The sequence below is a fragment of the Hypanus sabinus genome, chromosome 26, assembly GCF_030144855.1.
Source record: "Hypanus sabinus isolate sHypSab1 chromosome 26, sHypSab1.hap1, whole genome shotgun sequence".
NCBI lineage: Eukaryota > Metazoa > Chordata > Chondrichthyes > Myliobatiformes > Dasyatidae > Hypanus > Hypanus sabinus.
The window spans coordinates 42,326,970-42,342,851 of record NC_082731.1 but is presented as its reverse complement, the minus strand read 5'-3'; positions in this window follow the sequence as shown (position 1 = coordinate 42,342,851).

Sequence of the window (15,882 nt, the reverse complement as noted above, 5' to 3'; positions counted from 1 at the left end):
GCTTCTTTTCCTCCTATTTCTACCTCCTCCCTACTCAGGCATCTGCCTCCTTCCATTCCAGCCCCGACGGAGGGCCTCGGCCCGGAATATCTTCAGAGATGCCGCCTACCCTGTGGAGTTCCTCCAGCACTTTGTGTGTGTTGCATCCGCAGATTTTTTTCTGTGTTTTGTGCACGAGAGGACTACAATTCATAGTGTCATAGCCATGGGAGAGTACGGGACAGATACAGGCCCTTCGGCCCATCTAGTCCATGCCGAGCTATTTAACCTGCCAATTCCCATCGCCGTACGCTGAGCCCATAGCCCTCCCATCTGTGTACCTACCCAAACTTCTCCGAGCTCGCGTGCACCACTTGTGCCGGCAGCTCAATCCTCACTCTCAGGAACCCCTGATTCAAGAAGATTCCCCTCTTGTTCCTTTTAAACCTGACGAAGGGCCCCGGCCCGAAACGTCGACTCTTTATTCCCATCCATAGGTGCTGCCTGGCCCACTGAGATCCTCCAGCACATTGTGTGTGTGTGTTACTCCAGATTCCTATTATCTGTAGTACCTCTTGCATTCACCTTTCACCCTCAACCCCTGACCTCTGGTTGTAGTCTCACCCAACCGCAGTGGGGAAAACCTTGCATTTACCCTGTCTATACCCCTCTGTCATCTCATTCAAATCTCCCCTCAAGGAATAAAGTCCTAACCTATTTAATTTTTCCAAATAACTCGGGTCTTCCAGTCCCAGGCAACATCCTTGTAAATTGTTCTTCAGCCTGGGCTTTTATGGGCCAGTTGGATGTACGATTGGTGTTGGGGTTGGCCTAGTATTGCCACCAAGCCCTGAGATACAGTGAAAACCCTTTGCCATCCCAACGGATAAGTACATCTGGACAGTAAATAAGGAACACAGAGGTGTGGAACATAGTGTCACAGTTACAGAGTCACGTTTGTGCACGAATCACAAAAGGTCGGTTTGCAGGTGCAGCAGGCTGTCGAGAAGGCAAATGGGATGTTGGCCTTCATTGCTAGAGGGATTGAGTTCAAGAGCAGGGAGGTCACGCTGCAACTGTACGGGGTACTGGTGAGGCCGCACCTGGAGTACTGCGTGCAGTTCTGGTCTCCATACTTGAGGAAGGATATACTGGTTTTGGAGGCGGTGCAGAGGAGGTTCACCATGTTGATTCCGGAGATGAGGAGAGATTGAGTTGCCTGGGACCGTACTCACTGGAATTTAGAAGGATGAGAGGGGATCTGATAGAAACATAATATGAAAGATAGAGGCAGGAAAGTTGTTTCCACCGATGGGTGAGACTAGAACTTAGGGGACATAGACTCAAGATTCAGGGGAGTAGATTCAGGACGGAGATGAGGAGGAACTGCTTTTTCCAGAGAGTGGTGGATCTGTGGAATTCTCTGCCCAATGAAGCAGTGGAGGCTCCCTCAGTGAATATATTTAAGACAAGGTTGGATAGATTTTTGCATTGTAGGGGAATTAAGGGTTATGGGGGAAAAGGCAGGTGGGTGGAGATGAGTCCATGGCCAGATCAGCCATGATCTTATTAAATGACGGAGCAGGTTCGACGGGCCAGATGGCCGACTCCTGTTCCTATTTCTTATGTTCTTAAAATGCAGTCCAGACAGCCAACACAAAGTGAGGATCATGACGAGATAGACTGGGATATCATGAATTCACCCCATTGAAGAACTTTTCCTATTTCTACCAGCCTTCTATGAATATTCTCCTATATTCCAATTCAGTTTGATTCTCCAAAACATACGGCGAAATGTGCTATTTGCTTTAACGACCAACTGCATGTCAGGATGTACAAGCTGCAGTTGTTTCCTCAAATGATAAATCTCTCACTCCAGGATAATCCTGGAGTCGTTTGGACATGTTGCTAATTGATGTTGGAACCGTGAACTGACAGCACGCTACTCATTCTCTGAGAAAACACCGCACGCAGGAAGAGGCCCAGAGAAACTGGGTCACAGGAAGCTGCCAATGGGATGTGAATTGAAGAACTGGGAGAAGTCCATACAAACGTCTGATAATAGCGGGAGAGACGACGTCCTTGAGCCTGGGTGTTCTCAAGGGAGGGAGTTCCGGAGCCTAAGATTCGGGCATCTGAAGACGGTGGCGGGATGATCCAGTGAAGCGGTGGTCATGGGGATCACACACGGAGGAGTGCGCGGACCGAAAAGGGACTGAGATGAGGCGAGACGGGTGTGCACGGTTCAGAATTTCCATTGGGCTTCAGAGTTCATTGCTGAGGTGTCATAAAACCACAGAGTGACAGAGCTCAGTACCTGGCCCTTTGGCCCAGCTAGTCTGTGCTGAACTGTAATTCTCCCTCGTCTTGTAAGCCTCACCTGGACCATAGGCCTCCATACCCTTCCCATCCACATACAGCACTTGGACACGTAGATATATCTGGGGTGCCCGAGACTTTTGCACAGTACTGCAGTAACTTTATGTATTGCACTGTACTGCTGTCACAAGAAAATAATTTCATGACAGATGTGAGTGATGATAAACCTGATTCTGACCTGGGTCTGTGTTGTGGACTGGGAGTGGGAAGGGGGCAGGGAGAGGGGAATCATGGTTGGGAAAAGGGAAGGGAGAGGGAAGCACCAGAGAGATATTCCGTAATGGGCCCCGTGGTTTATTTTCTCAGGTTTTTCACAAGCTGCTGTTGTTTCCTCAAATGATAAATCTCTCACTCCAGGATAATCCTGGAGTCGTTTGGACGTGTTGCTAATTGATGTTGGAACAGTGAACTGACAACACGCTACTCATTCTCTGAGAAAACACTGCACGCAGGAAGAGGCCCAGAGAAACTGGGTCACAGGAAGCTGCCAGTGGGATGTTGCTGTACAGGAAGTGTCTCATAGGAAGCTGCCAGTGGACGTAGTGTAGAGGAAGTGAGGCACCTCCTTCACATTTCACTCCGAGAGTTTCTTTTCCTTCCCACGGCTGGGTGGCTGCAGGCTGCAGTGACTACAAGAACCCTTTCTGAGGCTGAGGTGTGGGTTCTCTGCTGGGGCAAGTGACTGAAGCCCTCAGTTTTGAGAGGGCAGGATGAATATCTATCTGTGTGTAAATCTGTCTGACTATCTATCTGTCTATCTATTTATATTTCTATCTGTCTATCCATCTAGCTAACTCTCTGGAGACTACTAGACAGGTATATGGAGGAATTTAAGGTGGAAGGTTATATGTGAGGCAGGGTTTGAGGGTCAGCACAACATTGTGGGCCAAAGGGCCTGTAATGTGCTGTACGATTCTATGTTCTATGTTCTATCTGTCTGTCTATCTATCAATCTATATCTGTGTCTGCTTATGTATCTATCTATCTATTTAGCTATCAGTCTATCTGTCTGTCTATCAATCTATCTGTCTGTCTGTCTGTCTATCTATCTATCAATCTATCTGTCTGTCTATCTATCTGTCTGTCTATTAATCTATCTATCAGTCTATCTATCTGTCTATCAATCTATCAGTCTGTCTGTCTATCTATCTAATTATTTATTGAGCTACAAGGCCCTTCGAGCCGCGGCACCAACAATCCCCTGATTTAACCCTAGCCCAATCACGGGACAGTTTACAATGACCAATTAACCTACCAACCGGTTTGTCTTTGGACTGTGGGAGGAAACCAGAGCACCCGGAGGAATCCTACTCAATCACATAAAGTATGTACAAACTCCTTACAAGCAACGGTGGGAACTGAACCTGGTATTGTGCTAACCACCAGAGAAATTCTCATTTCCCTTCTGACAGAGTCTGGACACTAAAGCTTCTTATCAAACAGAGGAAACTTAAGGAAGATGCCACTAAAATGGAGACTGAGTGGTCAGTTCACTGGGTACAGTTGGAGCTTCCTCTACCTGACAGAGTGGCCACTGAGTCTCTGCTGCTGTAGCCCGTCCACTTCAAGATTCAACGTGTTGTGTAATCACACCACTTTTGTATCATGTGGTTATTTGAGTTACTGTCACCTTCCTGTCAGTTTGAACCAGTCTGGCCATTCTCCTCTGACCTCTCACAAAGCTTTCAATTCTGGCCACCTCATTATAGGAAGGATGTGGAAGCTATGGAGAGGGTGCAGAGGAGATTTACCAAGATGTTGCCTGGTTTGGAGAACAAGTCATATGAAGCAAGGTTAGCAGAGCTGGGACTTATCTCTTTGGAGCGTAGAAGAACGAGAGGGGACTTGACAGAGGTCTACAAGATTATGAGAGGCATAGATAGGGTGGATAGACAGTACCTGTTTCTCAGGGCACCAATAGCAAACACCAGAGGGCATATGTACAAAATTAAGGGAAGGAAGTTTAGGGGAGAAATCAGGGGTAAGTTTTCTTACACAGAGGGTTGTGAGTGCCTGGAATGACTTGCCAGGGATGGTGGTGGAGGCTAAAACATTAGGGGTATTTAGGAGCCTCTTGGACAGGCACATGGATGATAGAAAAATGGAGGGTTATGGGGTAGTGTGGGTTTTGTACTTTTTTTAAGGACTATATGGGTCGGCACAACATGGAGGGCTGAAGGGCCTGTACTGTGCTGTGGTGTTCTGTGGTTCACCAACAAAACTGATGCTCACCGTATGTTTTATTCTTTGTTTTTTCGCACCATCCTTTGTAAATTCTGAGACCGGTGTGTGTGTGAAAACCCCAGGAGATCAGCAGTTTCTGAGATGCTCAAACCTCCCCATCTGGCACCAACAATCACTCCACGGTCAAAGTCACTTGGATCACATTTCTTCCCCCATCCTGAGGTTTGGTCTGAACAACAGCTGAACCTCCTGACCGTGTCCGCGTGCTTTAATGCGGTGAGTTGCTGCCGCATGATTGGCTGAGTAGATATTTGCATTAACGAGCAGGTGTACAGTTGTCCCTAATAAAGTGGCCACTGAGCGTATATAGGAGATTGGAAGTTTGTCTTGCAATATTAGGAGGAGGCCATTTGGCCCATTGAGTCCACGCGGGCTCCCAACAGTCCAGTTTTATTGATCCCCTTCCCTTCTATCCCTGAAACTTATTCTCCCCCACCCACTCGACCAGGAACTCCGCTCTGATTGTTCCATGAACCCGCCCCCTTGGTCTCCAGTCCTTGACCTTTCTCACCCACCTGGTTTCACCTATCACCTTCCAGCCGGCCTCCTTCACCTCCCCCCCTCACCCCCACCTTTTTATCCTGGCACCTTCCCCCCCCCCCGACTTTCCTCCTCAGTCCCAATGAAGGGTCTCAGCCCGAAACATCGACTGATGATTCATTTCCAGTAAGGTTGACCTGCCGAGATCCTCCGGCATTTTGTGCGACTTTCAGCAGACGGTTAATTGATGGGCTTGTTTCGGGGGGGGGGGGGGCGGGGAACACACGCGGTTACAGGGAGGAAGTGCGGACTCCACACAGACAGTACCGGCTTTGTACCTGGGGTACTAGGGTCAGAGGTAGGCCACTCTGGCAGTGGTTTCCAGGTCAGCGATGGTTAACGTCGAGCCTTATCACTGTCCCTGCTGCCCTGTGTCTGACCGCACTAGACAGACAGAACATTTCATTACTAAACTACTGTGCTTGGATTAAACCTGGAGGATTACACTAAAACATGAGGTCATGCACTGTCTGGGAAGCATCGAATGCCACTGGAAACAGCCAGATTCCCTCAGTCTAGGGCCAGAATACAAGGATGTCCCTTACGAACAGAGATGAGGAGGAATTCCTTTAGCCAAAGGGTGGTGAATCTGTGGAATTCATTGCCACAGAAGGCTGTGGAGGCCAAGTCATTGGGTATAGTTAAAAGGGAGGTTCATAGGTTTGTGATTAGGAAGGGTGGTTGAGGATTACTGGGAGAAAGAGAAAGAACAGTGCCTTTACTTTCTCAAGAGTTTGCGAAGATTCGGCATGACATCTAAGGCTTTGACAAACTTCTATAGATGTATGGTGGAGACTGGCTGCATCACAGCCTGGTAGGAAACACCAATGCCCTTGTATGGAAAATCCTACAAAAAGTAATGACATGGCCCAGCCCATCAGGGGTAAAGCTCTCCCCAGCATCGAGCGCTGGCACCATCAATCATCAAGGAACCCCCCTCCACCCAGGCCATGCTCTCTTCTGGCTGCTGCCGTCAAGCAGGAGGTACAGGAGCCTCAGGACTCGCAACACCAGGTTCAGGAACAGTTACTACCCCTCAACCATCAGGCTCTTGAACCAGAGGAGATAAGTTCGCTCAACTTCTTTTGTCTCGTCATTGAAGTATTTCCACAACCTATGGACTCTTCATCTCATGTTCTCGATATTTGTTGTTTATTCATTTCTTTTCGTACTTGCACGGTTTGTTGTCTTTTGCCACTGGTTGAAGGCCCAAGTTGGTGAGGTCTTTCATTGATTCTATTACGGTTATTATTCTACTGAGGATTTGCTGAGTACGCCTGCAAGAGAATAAATCTCAGGGCTGTATGTGGTGACATACTTCGATAATAACTCTGCTTTGAACTTGGGACGGGGGCTGGAAAGAACGTCAGCCGTGATTGAATGGCGGAGCAGGTTGGATGGGCCAAATGCTCCTGCATCTGATGGTTTTATGGGCTTCCCCTGGGTTGCAGCCTCCTCCGACATCCCAGAGGTGTGTGGACCAGTTCTGACAGCCAATGTACACAAAACTGTGCAAAAGTCTTAGGCACCCTAGGGTGCCCCAGACGTTTGCACAGTACCGTAGTAATTTTATATATTGCACTGTACTACAACTGCAAACAAAACAGCCTCATGACGTGTGTGTGATAAACCTGACTCTGATCTGGGTCTCTATTGTGGATTGAGAGTGGGAAGGGGGCAGGGAGAGGGGAATCATGGTTGGGGAAAGGGGAAGGGAGAGGTAAACATCAGAGAGACATCCTGTAATGATCAATAAACTGATTGCTTGGAACCAAATGATCTTGCCTGGCGGTTCAGGGCTGGATTTCTCTGCACCCACGCACTACACCAACCCCCCACCCCCCTCCGACCGTCTCTGACGCTCCTTTTCCTGTCCCCCACACCTCCGGTGTCGCTCCACCCTCACCACTCCCAACATCCTTGGCTCCCGCCAGATTTACAAACTTGCTCTCCGCTCCACGCTGACAAATACAGCACTGTGCAAAGGTCTTAGCAATTCATCTGTGCTTCAGGCTTTTGCTCTGCACCATATATATTAGAATTATTATTATTTGCTCTCTTTGTATTGCAAAGTTTGTCACTTTTGGGACATTGGCCGTCCGTCTTTGTGTGTAGTTTTTCATTGTTTCTATTGTACTTCTTTGTTCTGCTGTGCATGCCTGCAAGAAAATTAATCTCAGGATAGGATATTGTCAATTCTTTGGTAGTACGTTCTTTCATAATAAATTTACTGAGGAGGGGAAAAAAACAATGGCATTAACATAGGAATGAGGTCAACGTGTGGTTGAGGGACAGCACGGAGACGACGGGCCAATGGGTCTGCTCCACTGCTCTAGGACTCTGTGACCATCTATTAAAATCTGCTGTTGCTGGTTAAACGTTGCTCCTGGAAGCTGAGTCATGCAGACACACAGTTGTGACACCGCATTGTAAGGCAATAACTCAGATAAGGTGAGGGCACTGCTTTCAAACTCTGGCTTCCAAACAGGATTGGAACCAATAACCATCAGCTCAGATATGTGACGGGACAACCACGCCCCCACCTTTACCTCCGCCACCCCTCAGCTAATTTCGCATCTCTGCCTGAGTTTAATCCGTGCCTCAGGCTATTAGTGAAAAACGAGAGCTTTTCCTTGAGTCGACAGGGCGAATTCACACCAGGACATTTCCTTCCCTGCAGTGGGACTGAACAGTACGTTCTCTGGACAGGCTGCAGGCAGACACATCACGTACACTTGCAAACAGCAAGGTCACGGCTGGCTGACTTTTTTTTAAAAAACTTAAATCTGTCAGCTCTTCCCTTAAACACACTTTACTCGACCCCCTCCAAGGAGGAGGACGGTTTTCAAAGTCTTTCAGGTCACTGGCTCCTCCTGTGCCTGATAAGAGTGGCCTTCTGCGGCTGTAGCCCATCAAGACCCGTTGTGTTTTGTGTTCAGGGAAGCTCTTCCGCACACCTCCGTTGTAACGTGTGGTTACTGTTGTCTTCCTGTCAGCTTGAGCCAGTCTGGCCGTTCTCCTCTGACCTCTCTCACTAACAAGGCGTTATACTCACCGACTCTCACTGGATTTTTTTTCTGTTTCTCTGTCCCATTTTCAATGAACTCCAGAGCAATTAACCCCTTGTAGGGGATCGTGGCATAAAAAAGGTGGGGGACCCGTCCTCCAGAGATTGTTGTGCATGAAAATCCCAGGAGATCAACATTTTTTGAGATAACTCACACCGCCCAACAATCATTCCGCAGCTAGAGTCACCTAGATGACATTGCTCCCCCGTTCTGATCTTTGGCCTGAACAACAACTTAACCTCTTGACCATGCCCGCGTGCTTTGATGCACTGAGTTGCTGCCGCGTGATTGGCCGATTAGGTTCTTGCATCATCGAGCGGAATACAGGTGCACCGGACGAAGTGCCCACCGAGTATATTTTGGCCACATCTCCGAAGGTTGTCACCTTGTCGCAGTGGAGGGGCTTGTGAGCTCTGGAGATGCCATCTGGAGTTTAGCTTCTGATAGGGTCACCCCTGGCGGTAAGGTCAAGGGGGAGGGCAATCAGACCAAAACTGCAATGGTGGAGCTGGCAGAAGATGACACATCACAACAGCAGTGAAGGTGAGGAAAGCTGCCACAGGGAAGGGTCCCCAGTCATCTTGCACTCCATGCCACTGGACACAATAGACATTAGGTGCAGGAGTAGGCCATTCGGCCCTTCGAGCCAGAACCGCCATTCAATGTGATCATGGCTGATCATCCACAATCAGTACCCCGTTCCTGCCTTCTCCCCATATCCCCTGACTCCGCTATCTTTAAAAGCTCTATCTAACTCTTTCTTGAAAGCATCCAGAGACTTTGCCTCCACTGCCTTCTGAGGCAGAGCATTCCACAGATCCACCACTCTCTGGGTGAAAAAGTTTTTCCTCAACTCCATTCTAAATGGCCTACCCCTTATTCTTAAACTGTGGCCTCTGGTTCTGGACTCCCCCAACATCAGGAACATGTTTCCTGCCTCTAGCGTGTCCAATCCCTTAATAATCTTATATGTTTCAATCAGATCTCCTCTCATCCTTCTATATTCCAGTGTATACAAACCCAGTCAATTTATGACAGTCCCGCCATTCCAGGAATCAACCTCGTGAACCTACGCTGCACTCCCTCAATAGCAAGAGTGTCCTTCCTCAAATTTGGAGACCAAAACTGAACACAATACTCCAGGTGTGGTCTCACCAGGGCTCTGTACAACTGCAGAAGGACCTCTTTGCTCCTATGCTCAACTCCCCTTGTTATGAAGGCCAACATGCCATTAGCTTTCTTCACTGCCTGCTGTACCTGCATGCTTACTTTCAGTGACACTGACCCCGGATCTGCCAAGCACCATGCGATGGCTGCCCGTGCATCAGTCTCCCCATGTTAAACAAAGTCACGCACAGGCGTTCTCCGTTAAGGAAATCCACCCTGATCGCCGGGATCCTGCATCAGACTCCACAGCCAAGTAACGACCAACCTAGAGACAACCTGTTAGGAGAGCGTCGAACTTGACTGCAGTCATCATAGTGTTATCATTTCTACTAATTGTTTTTGGCCAGGATAACCCCAACACATCCCAAATACGTGCTAGATACTTTTCGCTTTGAGAGCTAAGTTTATTTTTAGCAACACACACAAAATGCTAGAGGAACTCAGCAGGCCAGGCAGCATTGATGGAAAAGAGTGAACAGTCAAGCCAAGACCCTTCATCAGGACTGAGAAGGAAGGGGGAAGATGCCAGAATGAAAAAGGTGGGTGGAAGGGAAGGAGGCTAGCTGGAAGGTGATGGATGAAGCCAGGCGGGTGGGAAAGGTCAAGCGGCTGGAGAGGAAGGAACCTGATAGGAGAGGAGAGTGGACCGTGGGAGAAAGAGAAGGAGGCTGGGACCCAGGGGGAGGTGATAGGCAGGTGAGAAGAAGAGGTAAGAGTGGGGAATAGAAGAAGAGGGGAGTGGGAGGGTATTTTTTTTAGTGGAAGAGGGAATTCGATATTCATGCCATCAGGATGGAGGTTACACAGTTGGAATATAAGGTGTTGCTCCTCCACCCTGAGGGTGGCCTCATCTTGGCACAGGAGGAGGCCATAGGCCGACGTATGGGAATGGGAATGGGAATAGGAGTGAAAATGTTTGGCCACGGGGAAGATCCACTTTTGGCAAATGGTGTGGAGATGCTCAACGAAGCGGTCCCCCAATTTATGAAGGGGTTCACCAGCGTGAAGGAGGCCACATGGGGAGCACCGGACACGAAAGACGACCCCAGCAGATTCGCAGGTCGCCTCACCTGGGGCCTGAATGGGGGTGAGGGAGGAGGCGAATGGGCAGGGGTAGCACTTGGTGGGGGTAAGTGCCGGGAGGGAGATAGATCAGTGGGGAGTGACGAGTGGACAGAGAAGATCGCGGAGGGAGCGATCCCTGCGGAAAGTGGAATGGGGGGGAGAGTTTAGTGGGAGAATCCCTCTGAAGATGGCGGAAGTTGCAGAGAATGTGTTGGATGTGGAGGCTCGTGGGGTGGTAGGTGAGGTTGAGAGGAACTCTGTCTCTGTTAAGGAAATGGAGTATGTTGCATGGGAACAAGTCCCTCGCCCTACAATGTTATGCTGAGCTAACTCAGTAATCAAATGTCACTAAACTGCTTACAAAGTTGCCTCCCTGAGTTATTCCCATTTTCCGGTGTTAGCCCCCACCTCTCTAAAACCTTTTATAATGAGTACCTGTCCAACTATCTTTTAAATATTAAGTAATTGTACCACTTCCTCATTCCAGATACTCCACTCTTTGCATGAAAAAGTTGCCCCTCAAGCCCCATTGGTATCTTGCCCCTGTCATCTTAAATCTGTGCCCTTGGGGTGAGGGGGTTTTCTACCCTGTGACCACCCACCTTAATTAAGCCCCTCATGATTTTATAAACCTCTCTAACAGGAGTTCCCACCCTTTTTTATGCCGCTAGCTGAGGGGGTCTATAGATTCGAGTGTGGGAACTCCTGCTCTACTTCCACAGCCCAGAGAGGGAAACAGACAGACGGACAGACATACTTTATTGGTCCCGAGGGAAATTGGGTTTTGTCACAGTCGCACCAACCAAGAATAGTGAAGAAATACAGCCATATAAAACCATTAATTAAATAATAATAGGTAAATTATGCCAAGTGGAAGTAAGTCCAGGACCAGCCTATTGGCTCAGGGTGTCTGACACTCCGAGGGAGGAGTTGTAAAGTTTGATGGCCACAGGCGGGAATGACTTCCTATGACGCTCAGTGTTGCATCTCGGTGGAATGAGTCTCTGGCTGAATGTACTGAAAAAAAAAACTCTCCAGCTTCTCTTTGTACCTCAGGCCCTCCAGTCCCAGTAATCCCCTTTGGACATCTTTCCTGCGACCCTTGCAGCTTGTAGACACCCCTCCTGTGGGCAGACAATCGGAACTGTACACAATACTCCAGACGAGGTCTCACCACGTTCTGTACTATCGTACTGTGACCTTCCAGCTCCTGTGCTCAAAATCCCGACCAAGGAGAGAAAAATACCGTCTTCACCGTGAAAGGGTTAACCGATAAGGAGTGTTTCATAGCTTTGTATGTGCTGGAGTTTAGAAGAATGAGTGTGGGCGGGGGAGGGATCTCATTGAAACCTACCGAATACGGAAAGGCCCACATATGGAGAGGACATCTTCGGCAGTGGGAGAGTCGAAGACCAGAGGGCAGAGCCTCAGACTACAGGGGTGTCCATTTAGAACAGAGATGAGGAGGAATTTCTTTAGGCAGAGGGTAGTGGTCATTCCCACAGACGACTGTGGAGACCAAGACATCATGTATATTTAAAACTAAGGTTGATGGGCTTCTGATTGGTCAGGGTGTCAGACGTTATGGGGAGAAGGCAGGAGGATGGGGATAAGGGAGAAAATAAATCAGCCATGGTCAAATGGTGGAGTAGACTCAATGGGCTGAATGGCCTACATCTGTCACATGACCTAAACTCAGCAAGACAGAGAATCTGCCTCGGACTGCTTCCAATGATACCGGACCCTTTCTTGGAGAAGGGGACAAAAAAAAAGTGGATTTGACACAGGTAAAGCCCTCCCAACCACTCAGTCATTGAGCACACCGACATGAAACGCTGTCGCAGGAAAGCAGCATCCATCAGCAGAGATCCCCACCACCCAGGGCACACTCTCTTCTCGCTGCGGCCATCAGGAAGGTACAGGAGCCTCAGGACTCGCACCACCAGGTTCAGGAACAGTTACTACCCCTCAACCATCAGGCTCTTAAACCAAAGTGGATAACTTCACTCGCCCCATCCTTGAAACGTTCACACAACCAATAGACACACTTTTGCAGACTCTTCATCTCATGTTCTCCATATTTATTGCTTGTTTATCTATAATCGTTCTTTCTTCCTTTCTGTGTTTGCACACTTTGTTGTCTTCTGCGCTCTGGTTGTCTCCCCGATTGGGCTGCCTTTCATTGATTCTTTTATCGTTATTATTCTATAGATTTATTGAGTATGCCCACAAGAAAATGGATTTCAGTGTTGTATATGGTAACGTATAGGTACTTTGATAATAAAATTTACCTTGAACTTTGAAAACTGAGTGTGATTTGATTGAAGTCTATCTGCCATACAGACCCCAGGGAGCTGGTGTGATGTTGTAGTATTGGGTACTTGCTGGGCAATGAGTCAACCACTCCAATTGGCTTGTCATCATAGTGGGAAAGGAGCCACCGTCCCACCCCTATAGGGCCTTGTTGAACCAGATGGGCTTTTATGACAATTTTGTTGCTGTAGAAGCTCGGGTTCCCAATCTTGTTTTTATGCCATGGACCCTTACAATTAATCAAGGGGTCCGTGGGCCCCAAGGTGGGAACCCGCATTGTAAACACAGGAGAATTCTGCAGATGCTGGAAATCTGGATACAACGCCGGAGGAACACAGCATCGTTCGCCAGGGCCTTGGTGCGTGAGCGCCCTCCGCTGGACACTGAGCGGAACTGCAGATGGTATATGGCAGCTTGCGTAGGGCAGATGTGATGTCCCCACTGCCCTCAGAGAATAGAAAATATTGCGGATGGACGCAACTGGTCAACTGAGGCAGCTCCAGAACTAAATGAGATGGAGGGCCTGTTTCTGTGCTGCGCTTTTCTATGAGTCTATAATTAGTGCGAAAATAGAAAAAAAAGTAGAGGTAGTGTTCATGAGTTCCATGTCCATTCAGAATCAGATGGGGAAGGGAAGAAGCTGCTCTTGAATACTAAGTGTGAGCCTTCAGGCTCCTGTACCACCTCCTTGCTGGTAGCAACAAGAAGCGGGCCATGTCCTGGATGATGTGGCCTTTTTGAGACATCATCTTCTAAGATACCCTGAATGCTGGAGAGGCTAGTGTTCATGACGGAATTGGCCGAGTTATCAACTTTCTGCAGCATTTTCTAATCCTGAGCAGCGGCCCCTCCATACCAGACAGCGACACAACCAGTTAGGATGCTCTCCATGGCAGCTCTGTAGAAATCTGCGAGTGTCGTTGGTGACATACCAAATCTCCTCAAACTCCTAATTAAATATAGACGTTTTCATGGTTTCTTTGTAATTGCATCGATATGTTGGGCTCAGAGGTGCTCAGAGATGCTAACACCCAGGAACTTGAACTTGGTCCCTCGGTGAGGACTGGGTGTTTCCCCCTCCCCCCCAATTTCCTCTTCCTGCAGTCCACAATCAATTTCTTGGTCTTACTGATGTTGTATCTAAGGTTGGTGCTGACCTACCTCGCTCCTGTATGTCACCAGCTGAAATTCTGCCAACAATAGTGGTGTCGTCAGCATGTTTACAGATAGTGTTTGAGCTATGCCTAGCTACAAAGGCATGAGTGTAGAGAGTGGAGCAATGCGCTAAGCACGCGTCCTTGAGGTGCACCTATGTTGATTGTTAGTGAGGAGGTGTTATTTCTGATCTGCACGGACTGTGGTCTCCCGGTGAGGAAGCCCAGGATCCAGTTGCAGAGGGAGGTACAGAGGCTCAGGTTTTTATAATTTGTTGAAAGGAACTGAGGGTATGATGGTGTTGAATGCTGAGCTGTAGTCAATAAACAACAGCCTGACATAGATATTGCTATTGCCCAGATGATCCGAGGCCGAATGGAGAGCCAGTGAGACTGCATCCGCTGTCATCTATTGTGGCGATAGGTAAAACGCAGTGAGTCCAGGTCCTTGCTTAGGCAGGAGTTGACTGTAGACAGGACCAGCCTCTCAAAGCATTTAATCACAGTGCCACTGGACAATAGCCATTGAGGCAGATCATCCTTCTCTACTTGGGCTCAGATGTAATTGTCACTTCTTTGAAGCAGGGAAGAACCTAAACGCTATTATGAGATGCTGTCGCACGGAATCAGCATCCATAATCAGGGACCCCTACTGCCCATGACATTCTCTCTTCTTACTGCGTACAGGAGCATCAGGACTCACACCATCACGTTCAGGAACAGTTACTACCCCTCAACCATCTGGCTCTTGAACCAGAGGGGATAACTTCACTCGCCCCATCATTGAGATGTTCCCACAACCAACAGACTCACTTTCAAGGACTCTTCATCTCATGTTCTTGATATTATATATTATTTGTTAATTATTATTTCTTTCTTTTTGTATTTGCACACTGGTTGAACACCTTAGTTGCTGTGGTCTTTCATTGATTTTGTTATGTTTATAGTTGTATAGACTTTTTGAGTATGCCCAGAAGAAAATGAATCTCGGTAACATATATGTACTTTGATAATAGATTTACTTTGAACTTTGAACCTCTGACTGCAGCAATTGCCCTTGAACACTTCCGCCAGTTGGTTAGCACAAGTATTCAGCGCCCTACCAGGTACCCCACCAGAGCCTGATGTTTTGCCACTGGGAGTGAAGCATCATAGCCCTTCATGAGTTTTCACTCTGTAGGAAGTAATGGCCTGCAAATCCTGCCACAGCCGAAATGCATCCGATTCCATTTCTAACGTCAATCGGAATTGGTTTTTTTTTGCTTTTCCTATGTCGTACCTGGGTCACTGGCCTTGAATGCCACAGATCTAGCCCTAAACAGGCTACGAATCTCCTTGTTCATCCACACAGCCTTTGGTTTGGGTATGATAAACAATAGGTGCAGGAGTAGGCCATTCGGCCCTTTGGGCCAGCTCTGCCATTCCATGTGATCATGGTTGATCATCCACAATCAGTAACCCGTTCCTGCCTTCTCACCATATCCTTTGACTCCGCTATCTTTAAGAGCTCTAACTCTTTCTTGAAAGCATCCAGAGAATTGGCCTCCACTGCCTTCCGAGGCAGAGCATTCCACAGATCCACAACTCTCTGGGTGAAAAAGTTTTTCCTCAACTCCATTCTAAATGGCCTACCCCTTATTCTTAAACTGTGGCCTCTGGTTCTGGACTCCCCCAACATCGGGAACTTGTTTCCTGCTTCTGGCGTATCCAATCCCTTAATAGTCTTATAAGTTTCAATCAGATCCCCTCTCATCCTTCTAAATTCCAGTGTGTACAAGCCCAGTCGCTCCAATCTTTCAACATATGACAGTCCCGCCATCCCGGGAATCAACCTCGTGAACCTACGTTGCACTCCCTCAATAGTGAGAATGTCCTTCCTCAAATTTGGAGGCCAAAACTGAACACAATACTCCAGGTGGGGTCTCACCAGGGCCCTGTACAACTGCAGAAGGACCTCTTTGCTCCTATACTCA